The sequence below is a fragment of the Sus scrofa genome, chromosome X, assembly GCF_054392235.1.
Source record: "Sus scrofa isolate SSC_HxYL_T2T_F1_AM1 chromosome X, Sscrofa_HxYL_maternal_Yorkshire_Landrace_v2.0, whole genome shotgun sequence".
NCBI lineage: Eukaryota > Metazoa > Chordata > Mammalia > Artiodactyla > Suidae > Sus > Sus scrofa.
In genome coordinates, this window is record NC_139401.1 from 2,357,864 (window position 1) to 2,380,888 (window position 23,025).

The window sequence follows — 23,025 nt, forward strand, 5'->3', positions numbered from 1 at the left end:
AAAGAAACAGGGGTCTGGACTGAGTGTTCAGGTAAGAGGCTGACCTGATGGTTTTTCTCAGCTCAGCTGCCTTCATGGACGTTGTCAGGATAAAGGTGAAGGCTTACATGAGAGCCTTTGCTCCCAAGAAAAGGGACAAGACTCCCTGGGCTGGCTCTGGTTTTCTCAGGTGCTTGAGAAATTTAACGGGGTGGTGGAAATGTCCTCAGGCCCTGCAGTGGCCCCACAGGGAAAGCCACTCCTTCATTCAAACCTGCTCAGAGGAGGACTCAATAAGAAATGGCCATGTGGCCCATCTGAGCACCCGTGGGGGTGTCCTAGGTGCCACTGGGAGACCCGAGACATGTAAGAGGGGCCTAAAACAACCCTGGGCAAAACCTAGAGGTGTTAGGCTCTCAAGCATCCCTGGCCCACCACACAAGGGCCCCAGTAGATTTTATCCCTGACAGATTCAAATTCAAACAAAACAATGAGGGGCAGGTGTCAGAAAACCAGCCTCCAACAAACACCTCAGGCAGGTTTACAAGTACATAGTTTATTGGGTAATAAAGAAAAAAATTGCCCTGAAAATAGCTACAATGAGCTCTTTTATTAGCTATGCAGGTATTGAAATACATTTTTAAAAAATCCTTTCAAAATTTTGCCCTGGGGGGACAAATCTCACTAGGAGATGCCTGTCAAAAGAAGGATTTCGGGGAGCCCAGGCCTCTTTTTGTCCTGCTCCCTGCCCCTTGTTGCAAACCCTCCTCTATTACCCAGCTCCCCCCTCACTGCCTGCAAGCAGTTTCTCAGGCTGCCTGAGATGCTGTCTCCAGGGCTTCAGTCCTAATTTCACCCCAAAGAAAACTTAACTCTCAGGTTGTGGATTTTTTTTCAGTCGACAAGCCCACGTCTTGCATCTCCTCTTGGTGTTAGGATGGCACTCTCATCCTTCATGGTGACATCTGCCCCCCGGGACCAGCAGGGACCTTCCCCGCAATGTGTGCTGCGTGGCAGGGCCCTCCCCCTTCCCTGAGATCACAGACACACTGCCCTCCCCCTGCCTCTTAGCAGGGGCTTCTCAGTGCTCCTGAGATGCTGCCTCCAGGGCTCCAGTCCTCATTTTGCCCCCAATCAAACTGAACCCTCATCTTCTAAATTGTGCACATTAAAAAAGTCATCAGGACCTTGACCAGCAAGGCGGACCCACCTGCAAGAGGCAGAGCCCCCACCCCCAAGGTTCCAGAGCTCTGCATTTCTGGAAGGTCCGGGTGACTGTGCTGTGCCCCTAATAAGCCCTGGTCTTGGTGTCTTGGCCTAAACCCCACCTGCCTCTGGGGAGGGAGGCACCCCTGGGTCTGAGCAAAGGAGGTGCTGCTGGCCTGAGTCAGACCCTGCGCCCCCCTCCTCTTTCCTGATGACCCTGGTACCCGGCATTCACACCTCAGGGTCAGCTTCCCCAGAAGCCTGGTCTAGACCGTCCCCAGAGCTCCTGGGAGGAGAAAACCCTCTGGAGGTGGTGACCCCAGAGGAGCACACGAAGGGGACACACGCCCCTCCGCTCACTCAGCACCTGAGAAAAGTCAGCTTTTTTAAGGAAGGGGTTCACGGTCCCACGGAGGGAATTAGCCTGGTCCTGGCCCTTCTCAGTTCTTAAGGTGTGTAGACACCACTGGAATTAGCCAGTTAGCCTGGATTTGGGGGAGGGGTGCTCTTCCTGTGGGGTTTTCTCTGCAGTTGCTTCATTCTTATGTAAATGCCACCTGTCAACACCAACCTGAAGTCAGGATGTAACATGTGACTTAATCCTTTAAAAACCCATCCTACCCACCATTTTTCTGTCTTTTTTGTCACTTTTCATCCTTCTTGTCCTTTGAAATCACTGGTTATCATTTAAAAATCATGTTATTGTCCGTCAGTTTTAGGCATTTTAAATCATTTTCATTTTTAATCATTTTTCTCACTTTTGGTATTTTAAATCATTATTTTAAAACATTTTAGCATCTTTTGTTATTTTTAATCATTTTTATCATTTTAAGACATCGTTTAAATATTTTAACGTCTGTCATTTTTATCATTTTTAATCACTTTTCTCATTTTAAGTCATTTAAAAATCATTTTACCATTTTTATTTTCTATCATTTGTATCATTTTAAATAATCATTTAAGTCATTTTACTGTCATTTCCCTCATTTTAAATCATTATCGTTTAAGTCATTTTAACATCTTTTCCATTTTTATCGTTTTTAATCATTTTTCTCACTTTCATTTTATATCAGTTTATAATTTTAAAACATTTTCACATCTCTGATTTTTTATTTTTGTCATCACTTAAATATTGTCTCATTTTTGTAATTTTTAATTTTCTCATTTTAAATCATTTAAAAATCATTTTACCGTCATTTTAAATCATTTTTATAATCATGTAAAAGTCATTTTACCGTCTATCACTTTTCTCATTTTAAATCATTTTTCTCATTTTAAATCAATTTTTAAAAAGTCATTTTAACATTTCTTCCATTTTTATCCTTTTTAATTATGTTAGTCATTTATTTATTTTTGTCTTTTTTCTTTTTAGGGCCGCACCCAAAGCATATGGAGGTTCCCAGGCTCGGGGTCCAGTCGGAGCTGTAGCTGCCAGCCTACACCACAGCCACAGCCACAGCCACACCGGATCCTTAACCGACTGAGCAAGGCCAGGGATCGAACCCACAACCTCCTGGTTCCTAATTGGATTCGTTTCCACTGTGTCACGATGGGAACGCCCATGTTAGTCATTTAAAATCGTTATTTAAAAATCATTTTACTGTCACTTTTATTATTTATAATCATTTTTATCATTTTTTAACCATTTTTAATCATTTATCCTTTTAAATCCTTGTTTATCACTTAATAATTTTATCTTGTTGCCATCTTTGTAATTTTTGAATTATTCTCATTTAAAAATCATGTTGATCATGTTTGTATTTTATCCTTTTAAATCATTAAATTTAAATATTTTAAAATAAGTTTAATTTTGAATATTTAATAATTTAAAATATTTTGAAATAATTTTTAAACGATTACTAACGTTTTCCTGTGTCTGTCATTTTCAGGAGAGCGGGGCACAGGTGGGGGTGAACACGGACGGCGCCTCGGAGCCTGTGCGGAGGAAGAGCCCGGCCAGCCGGTCCTCCAGCCTCAGCCTCCTGCCGGGCACATGACCAGTTAAGCGCCTCCTGCTCTGCCAGCCCCTTGTCCACTGCGAGAAGATGCTCCTTCTGCTGGAAGGGATGGAGCCCAGCAGGAAGGCACCTGGCGGGGAGCCGCAAGGAGCCCGGACAGGTCACATCCATCCTGGTCAAGGCTGCGGCCCCCTGGCCCCCAGGGACACGCGCCGAGGCTCCCCGCGGCCGGCGCTGCTCATCCCCAGGGTCTGAAGAGCCAGGGCAGGAAGCGGGGATGCAACAGCAGCCCAGGGCCTGGCTGCAGGGGCTGGCGTGGCCCTGCCCTCGCCTCCACCCCGTTGGATCGCTCCCTTCCCACGGGGCGTCTCACCCGTGTCCGCCAGGCGGCCCGTGGGGAGCGCGGTGCCCCGCAGTCTCAGGGAGGGGAGGGCGTGGGAGGAGGACAGCTCCCAGCCCAGTATCCTCCTCCCCACCGACCTGGAAAACGGGAACCTGCTGATGTCCATACTGTGCAATCCACTCAGCTTCCGGTAGGCATCTCTTAATCACTTAAATAGTTGATCTGCAGTGTTGTGCTAGTTTCTGGTGTACAGCAAAGTGATTAACATATATACATGCACAGAGATTCAGTATCTTGTGATCACCTGTAATGGGAAAGAATCTGATGCCTTAAAGGTTATTACAAGATACTGTGTGTGTATATATATTCTTTTTTCTGATTCTTTTCCATTATGGGTGATGACAAGATATTGAATACAGCTCCAGGTGCTGTACTGTAGGCTCTTGTTGGTTATCTTTTTTATGTACAGTAGTTTACTAATCTCAAACTCCTAATTCATCCCTTCCTTCCCCCTTTGGAGACCATAGGTCTGTTTTTCTGTGACTGTTAGTTCGTCATATTTTAGATTCTACATATAAGTGACGTCATGTCTTTCACTTAGTATGAGAATCTCTAGGTCCATCCACATTGCTGTACATGGCATGATTTCATTCCTTTTTTATGGCTGAGTAGTATTCCATTGTGTATATGTGCCACAGCTTCCACATGCATTCCTCTGTCAATAGACATTCAGGTTGTTTCCAGGTCTTGGCTGTAGTGAATAGTGCTGCTGTGAACACTGGGGTGCATGTATTTTTTGAATGGTCATTTTTTCTGGGTGTACGCCCAGGAGTGGGATTGCTGGATCATATGGCAACTCTTTTTAGCTTTTTGAGAAACCTCCATACTGTTCTCCATAGTGGTTGTACCAATTTACATCCCAACAGGGTGGGGGAGGCCCCCTTTTCTCCACACCCTCTCCAGCATTTGTTATAGCTTAATGATGGCTATTCTGACAGGTGGAAGGGGGTACCTTATTGCTGTTTGGATTTGCATTTCTCTGATAATCAGGGATGTTGAGCATCTTTTTGTGTGCCTGTTGGCCACCTGTATGTTTTTGGAGAAATGTCTGCTTAGGTCTTTGGCCTGTTTTTTGATTGGGTTGTTTGGAATATTGAGCTGCAGGAGCTATTGGTCTATTTTGGAGGTTAATCCCATGTCAGCCTCGTTGTTCACAACTCTTTTCTCCCAAACCATAGGTTGTCTTTTTGTTTTGTTGTCGGTTTCCTTCGCTGTGCAAAAGCCTGTCAGTTTGATTGGGTCCCATTGGTTTATGTTTGCTTTTATTTCCATTACCTTGGGAGACTGACCTAAGACAACACGTGGTACGATTTACATCAGAAAATGCTGTGCCTGGGATCTCAGAAATATATGGCATCGTGTCTTTAACCCATTTTGCATTTATTTTTGTGCATGGTGTGAGGGTGTGTTCTAGTTTCATTGATTTATGTGCAGCTGTCCAGGTTTCCCAGCCCTGGTTGGGAACAGACTGTCTTTTGCCCCTTTGATGTTCTTGCCTCCTTTGTGGAAGATTAAGGGGCCACAGGTGTGTGCGTTTATTTCTGGGCTGTTGTTTAAAGATACAGCAAGACAGCATTAGAAATGAAGGAGCTCAGTGTGGGGGGGGGGACAGAACCACATCCTGATCCCTGTGTGGGGGACAGAGCCCTGTCCCCAAGGACGTCCACACCCTGACCCCCAGACCTTGCAACTCTGTGACGTCCCACAGCAGAGGGGACTTGGCAGCTGTGGCCACGTGAAGGACCTTGGCTGGGGAGATGGCCGGGATTTTCCAGGTGGTCCAGCGTCATCACAGAGGTTCCCATAAGAGGCAGAGGACCGTTTGATCATGAGATGCTGCGCTTTAGGCTCTGGGGATGGAGGAGGGACCGCACGCCCAGAACTGCTGCTGCCTCCAGAAGCTGGGAGAGGCCACAGACAGATTCTCCACTGGAGCTGCTCCAGGAGGAACCAGCCCTGCGGGCAGCCTGACTTGAGCGCTTTGGCCTTTAAAACACTAAGACAGCACATCTTCCTCCTTTGAAGCTGCCCGGTCCGTGGTACTACTTTAGAGGGACCACGAGAGGCTGCGGGATCCAGAGCTGCGAGGGAATGGACACTGCAGGGAAGGTAACTCCTTGGGAAGCTCTGATGACCAGACGAGCAGAAGCCAAAAGCTCAGGGAGAAAGATCTACTTTTCCACGAACCGCTTTTCACGAGCGTCCCTAGGAGCCTGCAAACTCTGTGAGGGCAGGACTTAAGGCGCTTTGGGTTCCCTTCCAAAGGGGAGCATGCCCACCCCTGCCCAACCGGTCCACCTGGCTGGGGCCCCATGAGAAGCTGCCTGCTGGGGGCATTGCAGTGTCAGAGGTCAGGTTGCACCCCCACCTCCCCGTGCCCCAACATCCAGCACCCCGGTTCTGGAACACGTGTGTGGACTCAAATGCACTGAGGCTGAATCTGCAGGAACAGAGTTTGGAGCTGGCTAGCAGGGACCATCTGAGTCCGAAGGTTCTGGAACCCACCCGCCTGCCTGCCCTCCAGAGCAGCCTGAAGCTGAACTGCTTCCTGCATCTCTGCAGAGCAGGGAGGTACAGACGATGCTGGCAGCTCCCCTTCTCCTCTCATCCCCCTGGCCATCCTCTGGTCACCTGCAGGTCTCCTCCAGCCAGCCGGCTGGCTCGCAGTAAGAACCGCCAGGGCACTTGCGAACGTCCAGGTAGTGGCCTTGCCTTGCCAGGGGACTTCAGATGCCAGCCTCCAGCATCAGGAGGGATAAATGCCTCTTGTTGAAGCCTCCCTGTCTGGGGTATCTGCTCTTGGCAGCTGAGCGGACTCATACTGTGAGTTATAGCAACTGGTATCTATTGATCTGGTCGTCCATCTACCCCAGTGTGTGTGTGTGTATATATATCCATCTACCCCAAGCGCCTCTAGAATGTCCGTGTGTAAGTGGGGACAGCCGAGCGTATGCAATATACATATATCCAACAGTGCTGAGACGCCTAGAAACATATGCATCTGAACCTGAGAACTGTTGGTTGTATTTTCAATTCAGAAAAATGAAAGGACATAAATCTGTAGTTTTTGAACTTGGTTAAAGAGAAGGCAGGAGAGTGGTTTTTGGATTCTAGAGAACTCACTGTGTGCACAGGGGTGTCTGTGTGAGGGTGTTGTCTTGTGTGTTATGTATCTGAGTCTTTGTGCGTGTATATCTATTTCTGCGTGTTTGTGCACGTCTGCCCATGTTGTATGTTTTGTGTATGCATGTGTCTACAAGTGTGTCTATGTGAGTGTGTGTGTACAGGTGTGTATGTGTCATCTCTGTACAAGTCTGTGTCTGCATGTGTGCATCTGTGCAGGGCAGTGGGCACGTGCACCCAGGGTGGGAGGTTGCCTGGAAAGTCGTCAGTGACAGAGGTGGGAAGCAGACAGCCATCGAGCATCTGCTCCGAAAGTTAATCCCAATTGTAGTCACTGTCACCGAGACGGCGAGGTCCTTCCAGCTCCTGTGACCTGACGTCCCAGGAGCAGAGCAGGTGGCTTCGCGGGGAGTCTTAGCGCTGTGAGCACTGCAGTCATTCTGCTGTGGTCATTTGATGGAAGAGAGTGATTTCTCTCAGGGAATCTCTAAAAACTCTCAAAGCCGCTGCCACGTCGGAACCAACCATCGGTTTCTCAGTGAGACCTGATAGACAGCCAACACTTAAAAGCCAGCTCAGCCCAGCCCGGTCCCGTGCAACTCAAGGACATATGAGTTAATGGCAAAATAATGAACCTGTCCAATGTCATCCTTCTATTCTAGGGTCTAGACGCACAGTCTGTAACCTCTGGGAGGAGGTCCAGGAATGGAACCGTCTGAGATGGATTCTCTAATATTTTCTGGGAGGAATCAAGGGACTCCAGTGCTGGAGACAAGGCCCCTGGAGGACCTCAGGGTGGTGCTGACAGCCCTTTGTGACTCAGGGACTCACCGGTGTCCGCCCAGGCAGTTCCCCTTTCCGTCGGCCTCAGGGAACTGCTCAGATCTTCTCATGAGAGGTATGGGGACTCCCTGGGTTAAGGATCTGGTGTCTGTCGTGAGCTGTGGTGTAGGTCACAGAAGTGGCTTGGACCCCACATGGCTGCGGTGTAGACTGGCAGCTGCAGCTCCGATTCAACCCCTATAGTCTGGGAACTTCCACATGCTGCAGTCACGGCCCTAAAAAGAAAAAAAGCTTTGATCCCAGAACACAGGCGGGGGATGACCCCAGAGGGGGAACAAAAAAAAAAACAAACCAGTGTGGTTATTACGGCTCTGGGGGTCCAGCTAACTGAGCAATGGGGGATTCATAAATTCTAGAACAGGAAGAGACTGGAATTAACAGAATCGCCAACACCCCGGGGCTACGTGACGGGCGGATTCGTCAGGACTGTTTCTGGACCCAGAGTGAAGGGTCAGCAGGGGGCTGCCCCCGGAGGATGTAAGGTCTCCTTAGCCCTGGGCTGGGGTTCTCGGGGGGGACAGATGTCTCAGCAGCAGATGGGGAAGTGGGTAGTTACCGAGACCGTTACCTGGACCCCAGGCTGCAGGGACATTGGTACCTAAAATAATCGGAACCTGTTTCTCTTTTCCCCGAGGAATCCCGGCTGCTCCACAGACAGGTGCCAGCATTCAGACCCTGAGGCTGCCTCTGGCTCCACAAGTGTGGATGTGCCCAGGCAGGTCTCAGGACGGAGCCTCGAGAATCAGGAAAGGCCGTGTGGATGGAGCCCCTGGGGACGGAGAGGAGGAGGAAGGTTGAGTGTCCATTTGAGCAGCTCCCGTCTCTCTCCATACTTCATACCCTCCTACGCGGGAGGCCCCATAGCATCCATTTAACACAAACGGTATTGGAGATCTGTGGTGATGCCTGATGTTCATGCTCCCTCTTGGAGGTGGACTGGGTGGAGCAGAGGAGTCATCTGATTCACCGTACAGGACAGCGTCCAGCCTTCACGCCGGGACGTCCTCCAGGGACGCCGTCGGGAGTCACAGGCTTCAGGAAGGTAGGTGCTTCGTCTGTAACGTCTTTAGCCTGAAAGGAAGCAGCCTTTAAGGAAATCTGGAATGTAAACATGAGCCTTTGCCCAGAAAAGAAACTTACGGACTTGGAGAACAGACTTGTGGTTGCAGAGGGGGAGGGAGTGGAATGGACGGGGAGTCTGGGGTTAACAGATGCAAACTATTGCCTGTGGAATAGAAAAGCAATGAGATCCTGCTGTGCAGCACAGGGAACTATGTCCAGTCACTTGGGATAGACTATGATGGAGGATAATGTGAGAAAAAGAAATTACATATGTATGATTGAGTCACTTTGCTGTACAGTAGAAATGGACAGAATACTATAAATCTACTATAATGGAAACAATAAAAATACTAAATTTAACAATTGAAAAAATAGTCATGTCTGCACTATCCTGTAGTATAGGCACATATCTATACTTGGGCTTATCTTATTAACAACTGTCAGAAATATAAAATGTTAATATGAAAATATATACCATTTATGAGACAATATATTGTAAATTATGCTACATATAGAACATGTAGCATATGTAATTTTGAACTTGTAATGCATATAGTACATATTGTATATTGTAAATTGTATATGCACATGAGTATATTAATTGCATATATATTACATAATATGTAATGTATAAATATGTAACATAGTATATATAGCATGCAATATATAATACAAAGTCTACTATGTACGTGAAGTATCCAATGTCATACACAATTTAGTATACAAGTTACTATATATACTTTTTTTTTAAATATATATTTTTTTAATTTCCCACTGTACAGCAAGGGGGTCAGGTTATCCTTACATGTATACATTGCAATTACATTTTTCCCCCACCCTTTCTTCTGTTGCAACATGAGTATCTAGACATAGCTCTCAATGCTATTCAGCAGGATCTCCTTGTAAATCTATTCTAGGTTGTGTCTGATAAGCCCAAGCTCCCGATCCCTCCCACTCCCTCCCCCTCCCATCAGGCAGCCACAAGTCTCTTCTCCAAGTCCATGATTTTCTCTTCTGAGGAGATGTTCATTTGTGCTGGATATTAGATTCCAGTTATAAGTGATATCATATGGTATTTGTCTTTGTCTTTCTGGCTCATGTCACTCAGGATGAGATTCTCTAGTTCCATCCACGTTGCTGCAAATGGCATTATGTCATTCTTTTTTATGGCTGAGTAGTATTCCATTGTGTATATATACCACCTCTTCCGAATCCAATCCTCTGTCGATGGACATTTGGGTTGTTTCCATGTCCTGGCTATTGTGAATAGTGCTGCAATGAACATGCGGGTGCACGTGCCTCTTTTAAGTAGAGTTTTGTCCAGATAGATGCCCAAGAGTGGGATTGCGGGGTCATATGGAAGTTCTAGGTATAGATTTCTAAGGTATCTCCAAACTGTTCTCCATAGTGGCTGTACCAGTTTACATTCCCACCAGCAGTGCAGGAGGGTTCCCTTTTCTCCACAGCCCCTCCAGCACTTGTTATCTGTGGACGTATTAATGATGGCCATTCTGACTGGTGTGAGGTGGTATCTCATGGTAGTTTTGATTTGCATTTCTCTTATAATCAGCGATGTTGAGCATTTTTTCATGTGTTTGCTGGCCATCTGTCTATCTTCTTTGGAGAAATGTCTATTCAGGTCTTTTGCCCATTTTTTCATTGATTGATTGGCTTTTTTGCTGTTGGGTTGTATAAGTTGTTTATATATTCCAGAGATTAAGCCCTTGTCCGTTGCATCATTTGAAACTATTTTCTCCCATTCTGTAAGTTGTCTTTTTGTTTTCTTTTTGGTTTCCTTTGCTGTGCAAAAGCTTTTCAGTTTGATGAGGTCCCATGGGTTTATTTTTGCTCTAATTTCCATTGCTTTGGGAGACTGACCTGAGAAAATATTCATGATGTGGATGTCAGAGAGTGTTTTGCCTGTTTTCTTCCAGGAGTTTGATGGTGTCCTGTGGTATATTTAAGTCTTTCAGCCATTTTGAGTTTATTTTGGTGCATGGTGTGAGGGTGTGTTCTAGTTTCATTGCTTTGCATGCAGCTGTCCAGGTTTCCCAGCAATGCTTGCTGAATAGACTTTCCTTTTCCCATTTGATGTTCTTGCCTCCCTTGTCAAAGCTTAATTGACCATAGGTGTCAGGGTTTATTTCCGGGTTCTCTATTCTGTTCCATTGGTCTATCTGTCTGTTTTGGTACCAGTACCACACTGTTTTTATGACTGTGGCTTTGTAGTGTTTCTTGAAGTCTGGGAGAGTGATGCCTCCTGCTTGGTTTTTGTTTCTCAGGATTGCTTTGGCGATTCTGGGTCTTTTGTGGTTCCATATAAATGTTTGGATTGTTTGTTCTAGTTCTGTGAAAAATGTCATGGGTAATTTGATAGGGATTGCATTGAATCTGTAGATTGCTTTGGGTAGTATGGCCATTTTTACAATATTGATTTTCCCAATTCAGGAACATGGACTATCTTTCCATTTCTTTACATCTTCTTTGATTTCTTTGATTAAAGTTGTATAGTTCTTGGCATATAGGTCCTTTACCTCCTTGGTCAGGTGTATTCCGAGGTATTTGATTTTGTGAGGTACAATTTTAAAAGGTATTGTATTTTGGTATTCCTTTTCTAATGTTTCATTGCTGGTATACAGAAATGCAACTGACTTCTGAATGTGCATCTTATATCCTGCTACTTTGCTGAATTTATTAATCAGTTCAAGGAGTTTTGGAGTTGAGTCCTTAGGGTTTTCTATGTATAGTATCATGTCATCTGCATACAGTGACAGTTTTATCTCTTCTCTTCCTATATGGATGCCTTTTATTTCTTTTGTTTGTCTAATTGCTGTGGCTAAGACTTCCAAAACTATGTTGAAGAGCAGTGGTGAGAGTGGGCATCCCTGTCTTGTTCCAGATTTGAGTGAGAAGGCTTTCAGTTTTTCCCCATTGAGTATTGTTATATATACTGTTAAAATCAAACACTCACAAATACTGTGTATGTAAACAAATGACTACATAACGCATCCTGTTGTATATACTAGCATAGTTACAGTATATGACAAACTTATGTATTCACGTTACATAATCTCTGTATTCATTCTGCACAATCTGTTACTCAGTCTACAGATTCTGCCTCACATCCTAATATTCCCTCTGCACAATCTCTCTTCTGTTGTCCACACATTCGTTCTGCGTCACCTCTATTATACACGCATCCTGGATGTACTCACTCTGCATGATTTTATACTCATCTGTTACATATTCATTCTGCATCATCTGTCATATACTCAGCACGTTCTGCGTCATCTCAGTTACACATTCGCTCTGCATGATCTCGACTCTATACTCCACGTAACCTCATAGTTATTCTACACAGTCATTGTACACAGTATCACATCCTCATTGTACATGCTACAGACATCATTATTTACCGTATGTCTGCCTTGCTTCTGGGATTGAAAGCGTCAGGGGAGGCGTGGACCCCTTTCCTGAACTGCGTGCTGAGAACTGCGTGACCGCGGGGAGGACCAGGCAGGCCTGTTCTTACTGCTTAGTTCCCACCGGGGCTGAGGGTGCCCCGGGCCCCTGTCCCCTCTGAGGTGGACAGGGAACTCGCCCTCCACTTGTCCCATGTCCCCGCCCCGGGGCTCTGGGCACAGAAGCGCCGCCGTCGCCCCGCTCCTCACACGGCAGAGCCCCCGCCCCCTGCACGTCACCTCTCCACGCGTGACGTCGCCCAGGTCCCACCCCTGCCGCTGGTCCCCAGCCTTGAAAGGGCCGTTTCTCCTCCAACCACCCACCTCTCCCGCGACGTCCGCAGCTCTGTAGCCTCTTGACTTGCCTGTGAAAAGGTAATTTTTAAGAAACCAGCTCCCTCTGCCTCTCGATCCGGTTCCTCCCCCAACCCTGAATGACGCTGCTCCCCGGGGTCTGATCCTGGCGTCTCCCGGATGCGCTTGACTGAGCCAGTGGATTCTGCAATCCGTCACCTTTACGGAAGATCCAAAATCTGTAGCGGCCCCAAAGGGGAGTCAGTCAGATACAGAAAGACGAATACTGTAGGACCTGACTCAGGTGTGGGATCTAAAAAAAATGCAACACATTCGTGAACACAACACAGAGGCAGCAGACTCGCAGAGGACAGACAGTGGTTCCCAGGGCAGAGAGGGCGCGGGTAAGGGGGGGAGGGGATTAAGACATACACAGAAGTCTGCAACAAATAAGCAAGCCGCGAGGATATATTGCAGAATTCAAAGAAGATCCATGCATCCCTGTGTTCACTGCAGCACTGTTCACAACAGTCAGGACAGGGAAACAACCTAAATGTCCATCGACAGAGGAATGGATTAAGAAGATGTGGTCCACAGACAGTGGAGTACGATTCCGACATAAAAAGAAGGAAACCATGCCATTTGCAGCAACATGGGGAGACCCAGAAATTCTCATCCTAAGTGAAGTCAGACAGAGGAAGACAAATACCATATGAGATCACTTATATGTGGAATCCAAATTGTACAACAAACTAGTGAATAAAAAAAAAAAAAAAGCATCAGACTAACATACAGAGAACAAAGTAGTGGTTTCCGGGGGGGAGAGGGAAGGAGTAAGATGGGGGAGGGGAGGAAGAGGTACAAACAACTATGCATAAAATAAATAAGCTACAAAGACTGTGTAATATATTGTATAATGTAATTCTAAAAGATACATGCGCCCCTAAGTTTACAGCAGTGCCGTTTACAACAACCAAGATGTGGCAGCAACCTAGATGTCCATCAACAGAGGAACAGCTTAAGAAGATGCAGTACATGTATACAGTGGAATATTACTCAGCCATCAAAAAGAATGAACCAATGCCATTTGCAGCAACATGGATGGACCTAGAGATTCTCCTACCAAGTGAAGTCAGTCAGACAGAGAAAGACAAGTATCCTATGAGATCATGAATACGTAGAATCTAAATTCTACATAAACTAGTGCATATAATGAAAAAGCAGCAGCAGACATACAGAGAACAAACCAGTGGTGACCAGGGGGGAGGGGATGAAGACTACAAACTATTGGGTATAAAATAAGCTACAAGGATAGATGGTACAGCACAGGGAACGGAGTCAGTATTTTACCGTCACTATAAATGGAATTTAACCTTTAAAAATTGTGAACCACGTTATTAGACACCTGCAACTTCTCGAATATTGTACGGCAACTGTAACTCAATAAGGACCTTTTTTAGTCTGTAGCTCCATCCGTTAAACCTCTTTTCTGAACTTGCCGTGTCCCTGAGAAAGTTCCCTTCCCCACTCAAAACACCACACCTACGGGGCCACCTGAAATTCGGCCTCTGGAAAGTTTATTTCTGTGCATGACGCGGGGGGGGGGGGGTCTCCCCTTTGTCCCACCTTAACACTAGCAATGCTGTCACATGGGCTTGTGACACATTTCCAGGGGGCTACCCAGATCTTCAGGAAATTTCGGTTTCTCTGTTTCTTTTTATTTTTACGGTTGCACCTGCAGTATAGGGAGGTTCCCAGGCTGGGGGTTGAATTGGAGCTACAGCTGCTGGCCAACCTCATAGCCCCAGCAATGCCAGATTTGAGCCGAATCTGTACCTACACCACAGCTCACGGTAACACCAAATGCTTAACCTACTCAGTGGGACCAGGGAGCAAATCCCCAATTCTCATGGCTACTAGTCAGTTTCTGAACCTGCTGAGCCACAGCAGGAACTCCCAGGAAACTCCAATTTCAAGCATAGATTTTTCTTCTTTTCCCAGGGTGCTACTTTTTTTTTTTTTTTTTTAAAAAAAGGACAATGAATACTAAAATAGTTAATGTAAATATCTCAAAGTGAGTTATATTTTAAGAAAAATAGGGAAATCTAATGAAAAAGGAAAACTACTTTCTCAAAGTGGGGTATGGAGAAGTTCCCTGGTGGCACAGTGGGTTAAGGCTCTTGCATTGTCATTGCAGCAGATCAGGTCACTGCTATGGCGTGGGTTCGATCCCTGGCCCGAAAATTCCCATTTGCCATGAGCACAGCCCCCCAAGAAGAAAAAAAGTGGGATATTAAATCAGTAAGCAGAACAGTGGTGGCCAGTGGCCAGGACTGAAGGAAGAAAACGAACAGCAAAGGAGCAGAAGCAGCTGGAACTGCACACGACTCAGTCCAGGGGCTGATCATACAACTGAGCACGTGGACCAAAACTCGCCGCCCCCCACGTTCACCTAAAAGGGCGGCTTCTCCTGGGAATAATGGGGTCTTAGTAAACTCAAAAACCAAAGGTGCCTAATCCTTTCATCCCTTTTATCCTTTAGCAAAACTAAATCAAGGGACTAAGGATGAGTGAAGATAAAAGTGAAAGAGTCGGGAGTTCCTGGGCTACAGGTCAAATCGGAGCTGCACCTGCCGGCTACACCACAGCCACACCGGATCTGAGCCACATCTGCCAACTACACTGCCACTTGCCACAATGCTGGACCAGGGATCAAACCCGCATCCTCGTGCATCCTAGTCAGAGTCTTAACCGACTGAGCCACAGTGGGAACTGCTACAGAAATCTTCGTAACAGGTAGATTGTAGTGAACGAGGGAGCATCAATATTGGGGCCTTAACTGCGACCAGCACACATGCTCACGATGTTATGTGGGAAATGGGCGTGGGACCTGTGGGTTTCTCTGTCTTATCCTCATAACCTTTCTGTCAACCTGAAGCGATTCTGACTTTTAAAAAACTCATGGTTTACCAAAATCTCTTCCACTCCTGGATATATATCTGAATAAAACAAAATATTCAGTTAAAAAAGACAGATGCATCTCAGTGGTCACAGCAGCACTATTCACAACAGCCAAGACCAGGAAACAACCTAAATATCCATTGACAGAGGAGTGGATCAAGAAGATGTGGTCCATAGACACAATGGAATATTACTCAGCCATAAAAAAGAAAAAAACAAGGGCATTCATAGCAACACAGATGGACCTAGAGAGTCTCATACTAAGTGAAATTAGACAGTGAAAAACAGGACTTCCTTGGGGGCACAGCAGGTTCAGGGTCCTGCACTGTCACTGCAGCAGCTCAGGTCACTGCTGTGACAGGAGTTTGATCCCTGGCCTGGAAACGTCCATAGGCCATAGGCATGGCCAAAATTAAAAAAAAAAAAAAAAGGAAAAGAGACAAATGCCACATGACAGCTCTTATATGTGGAATCTAAAATAGGACACAAATGAACTTATTCACAAGACAGAAACAGACTCAGAGAACAGACTGGTGGTTGTCAAAGCAGAAAGGGCAGGAGAGGGATGAATGAGGAGTTTGGGACTCGCGGATCTAAACCACGACAGAGAAAGCGGATAAACAAGGACCGACTAATAGCACAGGGAACTCTACTCGATATGTTGTAATAACTTATAGGGGAAAAGAGCTGAAAAGATGTGTGCATATGTATAAATCAATTTACTGCATATAGGAGACTAGCAACATTATAAATCAACTACAATGAGAAAAAAAGATTAGCAAGCAAAACAGGAAAATGACGGAACAAATTTTCGCATATTGAAGTGTGAGGAAGTTATTCTGGTTTATATATGATTTAATTTGAACTTTAGGCTAAACTAAACAGTCTGTGGCCCGGCAAGCATGCATTGTACATCTGCTTTAGTCATGAAGCAAAAGTACACTTAAGGAGTTCCTGCTGTGTCTCAGTGGTTAATGAATCCGACTAGGAACTATGAGGTTGCGGGTTCGATCCCTGGCCTCGCTCAGTGGGTTCAGGATCCGGCGTTGCCTTGAGCTGTGGTGTAGGTCACAGACACGGCTTGGATCTGCCATTGCTGTGGCTCTGGCGTAGGCAGGCAGCAACAGCTCCAATTAGACCCCTAACCTGGGAATCTCCATATGCCACTGGTGCGGCCCTAAAAGGAGAAAAGACGGGAAAAAAAATACACTTAAAAATCAGAATGGAGTAAAAGTGGTTCAGACCTCCAGATGGTGCTGGAGGTCAAGTGCCAAGGTGAGTTCAGCTATGTGAACAGAAGCTCAACATTGATCCATCATCAGGGACCTTCAAAGCAGAACCACACGGAGGAACCACCTCACACCTGTCAGAATGGCCACCATGGAAAAGACGTAAGTTCTTTGGGGCTTATGTCCAAGAACCCCCACAACAGTCATTCAAAGAGATCCACGCACCCCTAGGTTCATAGCAGCACTCTTCACAACAGCCAAGACATGGAAGCAACCTAAGTGTCCATCGACAGAAGAATGGATAAAGAGGAGGTGAAATTTTATATAAATAAACATATATGATGAAATATGAACCATGAAAAAGAATGAAATCATGCAATTTGCAGCAACATGGATACAACTAAAGTTTATCAACTAAGTCAGAAAGAGAAAGACAAATACCACATGCTGTCACTTCTATGTAGAATCTAAAAAATACAACAAAATAGTGAATAGAACAAGAAGATGCTGACTCACAGACACAGAGCAAACCCGTGGTTTTCAGAGGGGAGGGGGAGGGTCAATACAGGGGGAGGGGAGTCAGAGGCACAAACTACTGTGTATAAAATAAATAAGCTACAAGGCTCTATTGTACAGCACAGGGAATAGAGCCGCTCTTTTATAATTGACTATAAATGGAATAAAATCTTTAAACATTATGAATCACTTTGTTGTACACCTGAAGCTTATATAATGTTGTACAGCACAGGAGACAGAGCCAATATTTTATCACAACTGTAAATGCAGTGGAACCTTCAAAAATGGTGAATCACAACAGCCAAGACTCAGAAACCACCTAAATGTCCATCGACAGAGGAATGAATTAAGGTGTTGTGATATATATACACAATGGAATACTGCTCAGCCATAAAACGAAAATAATGCCATTTGCAGGAAGGTGGATGCAACTAGATATTCTCACACTAAGTGAAGTAAGTCCAAAAGAGAAAGACAAATACCATATGATATCACTTCTATGTGGAATCTAAAATATGGCACAAATGAAGCATTTACAGAGCAGAAACAGACTCTCAGAGACCAGACTTGTGGTTGCCAAGGGTGTGGGGACGGAGAGGGAGTGGGATGGATGGGGAGTTTGGGGTTCATAGATGCAAACTAGGACACTGAGAATGGATCAGCAGGAGCTCCCGCCGTGGCTCAGTGGAATCTGACTAGCATGCATGAGGATGCAGGTTCGATCCCTGGCCTCACTCAGTGGGTTAAGGATCCCAAATTGCCATGACCTGTGGTGTAGGTCACAGACGTGGCTCAGATCTGTTGTGGCTGTGATGTAGGCTGGAAGCTTTAGCTCCGATTTGACACCTAGCCTGGAAACCTCCGTATGCCACGGATGTGGCCCTAAACAGACAGACACCCCCACCCACACAGAGAAAAGGAGAAGTGTATGTGGAGACTGGGAGACAGTGAGACGCATGGAGATGAGAGCTGAGTTTTAAGGAACATTTCTTTGCAACCGAGACCTACCTTGGCAGCCTTTCTCGTATGGCCGGATGCCCCGGGAATGGGGCTTCTTGGGCGAGGTGGCTTTGCAGGCTGAAGACGACGGGACTGCATCACCTCAGCATCACTCAGGAGGACGTCACAAGCTGTCGCTCTCAGGATCCTTTACACCCAATACAGGCAGGTGCTGGGAAGCATAAGAACAGTCTCTGGTGACAAAAATCGAAAGAAGAGCACACGAGGGTTCACCTCCAGGCTCCCCGAGTCTAGGAAATACCCACAGGATCCGACAGTTCTCTTTTCTCCAAACGGGAGAGGCCTCAGGAGTGATGGAGAGGAAGGCAGCAGGATTGCTACCCTGGAGAGAGAGGCGAGGATGGACAGAAGCCCGAGTCCCTCCGTCAGAAGAGAAGCATCCTTAAGTCTTGTGTGGGGAGTGGACGGTCCACAGGGACCTGCTGGCAAGCACAGGGAACTGTACCCAGGATTGCGCCATCTCCCCTGCGGGCAGAGCATCTGAGAGCGAATGGATGCCTGTGGATCACAGAGTCACTTTGCTGCCCAGCAGAAATGGCCACAACCTTGTATATCGACTCTCCTTCGATGAAACGGAAAACTGCGAAAAGTTAACCCCAAGAAGACGAAACCATTGATGTTTACTTTTTATCGTTTTAGGGCCACACCCGAGACGTATGGAGGTTCCCAGGCTAGGGGTCGAATCAGAGCTACAGCTGCCGGCCTACACCACAGCCACGGCAACACCGGATCCTTAGCCCACGGAGCGAGCCCGGGGATCAAACCTGCATCCTCATGGTTCCTGGTCAGATTTGTTGCCGCCTCACCATGACAGGAACTCCAAAACTACTGATTTTTAAAAGTTAACCATGAAGAAACCAAACCACTGAATGTTTCTGAACAAACGTTACCATAAAAAAAATCCAAACCACTGAATATGTATGTATTTTCAAACGTTCACAACCACGAAGAAAACCAAGCCACCAAATTCTTTAACTGGACAAACCACATGGAAAGAGGGTTCTGCCAAGAAGACACACCCACGGCCAATGAGCACCTGAAAGGATGCTCGATGTCGCCCATCATGAGACAGGTGCAAACCAGCAGTAAGACACCGCCTCCCCCTCACCAGGACAGCTATGAACAGAAACAGAATCACCTGATTCTAAAGGAATGAATGTGTCATAACCAAACGCACATCCAGATAGTGTGTTTAGACCCGTGGCTGTTACTTCTTTGTGAAGTTTTTATTCTTCTATTAGAGCTGATTTACCATGTTCTCTCAATTTCTGCTCTGCAGCAAAGTGACCAGTTATACATAATACGTACGTTCTCCTCGCATTATCCTCCAGCGGATTCCATCACCCGGGACTGGACATTGTTCCCTGTGCTGTACAGCAGGACCATGGCTGTTACCCTAAAGCACACGCCACTCCAGCATCTTCTAAACACCTGCATGTTTTCCGACCATCTCAACGTTCCAGAGTCCAGCTGAGGGTGTCTTTTTCACAATCTGGGTTCTCTACCCTTGATGTAGAAAATCTGCATGCACATAAAGATGATAAAAAAGGAATGGGACATGCGCAGAGAGATTCCTCAATTAATAGCAAGTCCAAAACTAGAAAAGGGACCCTCAGACTCGGTGGGTGGGACACAAATTGGTGCAGCCGCTGAGGAGAACAGGAGGGAGGGTCCTCAGAGAACGAAAAATACAAGTGCTGCCCAACCCCGCAACTCCACTTCTGGGCATGTATCCAAGGAAGTGAAAGCAGGTCTCAGGAGGTCCCCTGTGGCTCAGTGGGTTAAGACACTGCCATCGTCTCTGTGAGGATGCGGGTTTGATCCCTGGCCTCGCTCAGTGGGTTCAGGATCCGGCGTTGCCGTGAGCTGTGGTGTAGGTCGCAGGCGCAGCTCAGATTCAACCCCTAGCCTGGGAAATTACGTATGCCGCAGACCCAGTCCTGAAAGTAAATACATAAGCAAACAAACAAAAAAGGGGTTCCCTGGTGGGTTAAGGATCCAGCATTGTCGCTGCTGTGGTGCAGGTTTGATCCCTGGCCTGGCCACTTCTGCATGCTGCTGGTGCAGCCAAAAGCATTAATTACAAAGGAGGAAAACAGCGGAGGAAGGACACAGACAAATCAGAGAGAGAAGGTAGAAACGTTTGAGTCGGTGCCTGCAGGGAATTTTGGGACCAGGCGTCCGTACTGCTTGTGGGGACACAGTCATGGTTTGCACCGCCGTGACCGTGGGGGGCAGACAGCTCTGGTTTTCACTGACCGTCAGATCCTTCAGCAAGAAGGTTGACGTGTGCTAGGAACCCCCCAGCCTCTTCCCGGGCGCTGGGGGGGTCACAGTTTACTCAAAGCGCTGTTGGCCTGTCATGAGGAGGCTTCACTCCGCCTGGTCTGGTCCCCAGGGAGGTCCCCAGGCTGGATGGGACAGACCCCAATTAGGAGTTCATCAGTTGCATATATGCGGTATTTCTCTCCAAGGGCGGCCAGAACAAATCAGCACACACGCTACAACGATGCCCCCTTATCATCTCACAGGTCTGGGGTCAGAAGCCTCCCGGGGCCAAGACCGAGGTGACTGTGGGGTGGGTCCTCCTGGAACCTTCAGGGGAGAATCTGTGTGGTACCTTCTTCCAGAGACCACACACCTGTCGGGCTCCACGGCAACCTTGCCCAGCCTCCCGTCCCGAAAGGAGGGACCTTCACCTGGTCACGGCTCCTCCCTCTACCCTCCTCACCCACTTTATTTTGTTAATTCTTTTTAGGGCAGCACCTGCGGCACATGCAAGTTCCCAGGCTAGGGGTTGAATCGGGGCTGCAGGGTTGAATCGGAGTTGAACTACGGCCAGAGCAACGCCAGATCTGAGCCTCACCTGCCACCTGTGCGTGAGGCAACACCGGATCCTTAGCCCACCGAGCAAGGCCCAGGATTGAACCTCTATCCTCCTGGACACTCTGTCGGGTTCTTAACCTGCTGAGCCACAACGGGAACTCCCCTCACCCACTTCTGAGGACCCTGGGCTTACAATGAGCCCATCTGGATAATCCCAGGTTGCTGCCATCTCAAGGTCAGCTCAGGGCCAAGCCTAAATCCACCGGCATCTGTAACCCCGCGTCACCACAGCAGGTAACATGCCCGCCTGTCCTGGGCACTAGGAATTAGGAAGTGGACACCTTTAGGGTCATTATTCTGCTGACCACACATGGTCCCAAAGGGACTGGGCTGGGACCCAGACCCACGCTCGCTGATAAAATTAGTATCATGGTCAACTTCCCACCAGTGTCTCTCTTTTTTGGCCACACCCACAGCATGTGGAAGTTCCGGGTCCAGGGATTGAACCTGCGTCACAGCAGCAGGGACGTCAAGTCCTTAACCCACTGAGCCACCAGGGAACTCCCTGATTTCCTGCCCAAGTTGTCTGTAAACTGTCAAGAACCCTCCCTCCTCCAGGCAGGCATGTCAAAGTGTTTAATGAGGCTTAACGGGCGGCTGCTTCCCTGTAGAAAACCTAGAGTCTTAAGCAGCCACAAAGATGATAAAGCAGTTTCTCTTCTAAAACACGGACTCGGACAGAAAGCCATGCCCCTGAAAACAGGCAACACGTGGGGAAATAAAGCACATGCAGCTCAGTGTGATGCAAGAACTATACTGGAAAAGGATCTGAGAAACAATGGACGTGTGTGCATGTGTCACGGACTCACTCTGCTGTGCACCTGAACCTAAACATTGTAACTCAACTCTACTCCAATACAAAATAACGTTTAAGTCAATATTTTGTGGTTTTTTTCTTTCTCAGCTTTGAGATGGGACTGGCTTAGTTTCAGTGGTTACATGATGCTCTCGGACCGTGATACGAGCTTTGTCGTGTCATGGGGCAGTTGTATCGAATGACTTGTATGTCGTGCCTCGTGTGACGTCCGCTTTCGTGTCATGTTCCCCACTCAGCCATAAAAACGAATGGAATAATGTCACTCACAGCAACGTGGATGCAACTAGAGATTCTCACACTAAGCGAAGTTAGAAAGACAAACACCATATGATGTCACTTCTATGGAATCTAAAATATGTCACAGATGAACCTGTCTGTGGAACAGAAACAGACTCCCAGACATGGAGACCAGACTTGTGGTTGCTGAGGGGTCGGGCGGGGGATGCAGTGGGGAGTTTGGGCTGAGTCGATGCAAACTGTGACACTGAGAATGGATCAGCAGCGAGGTCCTGCTGTCCCGCACAGGGGACTCTGTGTCCAGTCACTTGTGGTGGAACATGACGGAAGATACCATGCAGAAGTGTGAGTATAGATGGATGATGGGGTCACTTTGCTGTACATCAGAAATGGACAGAACAGTGTAAATCCATGATAATTTAAAAATTAAAGAAAAAAAGAAATTGACTGTGTCAAGAGACACGGACCAGGAGGTCCTCCCTCTGCAGGAACCATTCCCAGGGCATCTGTTTCCATCACTGAGCAAGATTTATCAGACACGTGCATTCTGAGTTTAGTCCTATCCCATGATTTTCTTTAGAAAATGCACCAACTGCCCTGTGGAAAGTAAATGCAGCTGCCTTTTCCTAGTGTGTCCTGCTTAAAACAATTTGGGACAATCTCAAATGACTTTAGCTCAGCAACATCCTCAGTAGCTGGAGCACCAGGCGGAGGACACTGAGACATCAAACGAATGGAACAGAGATGTCGTTGCCGGTGCTGTCTGCCCACAGGTGGAAGGGGACTAGTGTCCTCTCGTCCCGAAGACTGAGTCTTCAGCAGGCACGTGACGGGTGTGGAAGAAACTCACTGGATGCCCTAATTCTTGGGGTAAAACCCACGTATTATGCACGTCCTGTTGGTGGGAGTGTAAATCCGTGCAGCCCCGACGGAAAACAGAAGTTCCTCAAAGCTCTAAAAATAGAACTATGTCCCCGCAATCCCACTCCTGGGCATCGACCCAGACAAAACCCTAATTTGAGAAGCTCCA

At 47.0% G+C, this 23,025-nt stretch overlaps 1 long non-coding RNA gene across 2 annotated transcripts in view; it reads right to left on the bottom strand.

Annotated features, from left to right (window-relative positions):
• Window positions 1-6,543: 6,543 nt before the first annotated feature.
• Window positions 6,544-23,025, bottom strand: part of LOC110258102 (uncharacterized) — a 158,060-nt gene continuing 141,578 nt past the window's right edge. The window contains exons 2-7 of one of the 2 annotated variants that reach the window (XR_014834946.1): window positions 18,044-18,206; window positions 12,401-12,642; window positions 8,395-8,583; window positions 8,127-8,281; window positions 7,501-7,727; window positions 6,544-7,214 (exon numbers count right to left, since the gene is read on the bottom strand). This is a non-coding gene — a long non-coding RNA (uncharacterized LOC110258102). Of the gene's footprint in view, window positions 7,215-7,500; window positions 7,728-8,126; window positions 8,282-8,394; window positions 8,584-12,400; window positions 12,643-18,043; window positions 18,207-19,363; window positions 19,577-23,025 lie in introns of those variants that run through there. The other variant, XR_014834947.1, reaches the window with a different exon arrangement.